We start from the raw sequence: 1,879 nt of genomic DNA on the forward strand, positions 1-1,879 counted from the left end.
GTGCGCGCAGCCTGATCCGATGCCTGTTTACTCGGGAGTAAGGAAGGGAGAGGGAGGCGGCGGCGCCCGGACAAGGTGTGCCAGATGTGCGTGCACCGCACCGGCGTCTCCCGTCGGTGAGTTTCATGCATTGTAAGACATGCCCCCAAGATTCGTGAAAAATGGCTGCGGTTGTGGAATGGAGCCTCCATGTTCAGGGGCAGTGTATCTTGAGGGGGCTGTGGCTCAGCGGGAGAGCTTCTGCTTGGCATGCTAGAAGGTCCCAGGTTCAATCTCGGGCGTCTTCAGTGGAAAGGACCAGGCAGTAGGTGATGGGAGAGACCTCTGCCCGAGACCCTGGAGAGGCATTGCCAGTCTGAGTAGACAATGCTGAACTTGGTGGACGGATAGTCTGATTTCAGAATAAGGGGCTGTGGTTCAGTGGAAGAGTTTCCGCTTTGTGTGTTAGAAGATCTCAGGTTCATCTCCAGTCAAAAAGGACCAGGTGGTGAGTGATGGGGAAAGATCTTCACGTCTAGAATTTTGGACTGGGGCCTGATCCTGACCAGGTGCTTTCCTATGTCTTTGCCCTAGCTGTATGGGGCGCTCTCTGCAAGGTCTCTTTTCTGGGAGCATAGCCTCCCCTGTTTCTGGGCCTAAACACCCTGGGACCCAAAAACCTGTCTCCAAGCCCAACTTAATTTTGCTTTTCCGGGGCCTGACGTGGTACCCCTCTATGCAAGACAAACAGAGCCAGATTTATTTAATTATTTAATTTATATCCCGTCCTCCCTGCCGACAGGGAGGGGCTGATGTGGAAAGATGGTTTGTTCCATCAGACACACACACAAAAAAAATCTTTGGAGGAACAACTACAAAAAGTTGGTGTCTGGGTTCTCAACCTATGGAGTCCCAGGGCTGTCTCTTAAAGGCTTTGCGTTTGTTCCCCCCCCCCCAACCGTGTTCCTTGTGTAAAAAAAGCTATACGTGCAACCCAGCCCTATCAAGACTCAAGCGGTAATTCCCAAACGAATGAATGGATTGAAATGATACGCACAAGCCCCAAACACCCACCCACCTGCTGCGTCTCTGCCTGAGTCACCGCTCTGGCTTTGTCTTGCCTTTCTTTTTCTAGTCTGCCTCCGCTGGGGGTGGGGAATTCTGCTGATCTTAGGTGCTGGTTGCAATGGAATCGTGCGCCGGCTCCTGGGTTGAACTACGAATGAGCTGTCCTTGGGGGAAGATGCCTCCATTGTGTTTGAGAACTGTGAATAAGTATGCTATTCCCCCCCCTCCCCCAGTTTTACTGAGATTAGAAATCACTGGACTAAGATTACCCTATTGATACCATCTCTTTCTGGGACTTGACAAAGTCTGGCAATCTTCCAGTTCTTACAGGTGCTTACCAGCTTGGCAAAACCAGGAGATGTTCAATAACTGCTCTTATTTATTTGCGTATTGCACGTATATCTCGCCTTTCTCCGCCATCATGATCTGAAGCGGCTTTACAGTTTGGTGTAGCGGTGAAGTGCGCAGACTCTAATCTGGGAGAACCGGGGTTGATTCCCCACTCCTCCACTTGCACCTGGCTGGATGACCTTGGGCAAGCCATAGTTCTGTCAGAGCTGTTCTTGAAAAAGAGCAGTTTCTGTCAGAGCTCTCTCAGCCTCACCGACCTCACAGGGTGTCTGTTGCGGGGAGGGGAAGGGAAAGGAGTTTGTAAGCCGCTCTGAGACTCCTTTGGGTACTGAAGGTCGGGGTATAAATCCAATCTCTTCTCCTTCTTCTTTTACCTCACAGGGGTGTCTGTGGTGGGGAGGGGAAGGGAAAGGAGTTTATAAACTGCTCTGAGACTCCTTCGGGTAGTGAAGGGCGGGGTGTAAATCCAATCTCTTCTTCT

The sequence above is a fragment of the Gekko japonicus genome, unplaced genomic scaffold, assembly GCF_001447785.1.
Source record: "Gekko japonicus isolate JY-2015 unplaced genomic scaffold, Gekko_japonicus_V1.1 scaffold5299, whole genome shotgun sequence".
NCBI classification, from domain to species: Eukaryota; Metazoa; Chordata; class Lepidosauria; order Squamata; family Gekkonidae; genus Gekko; species Gekko japonicus.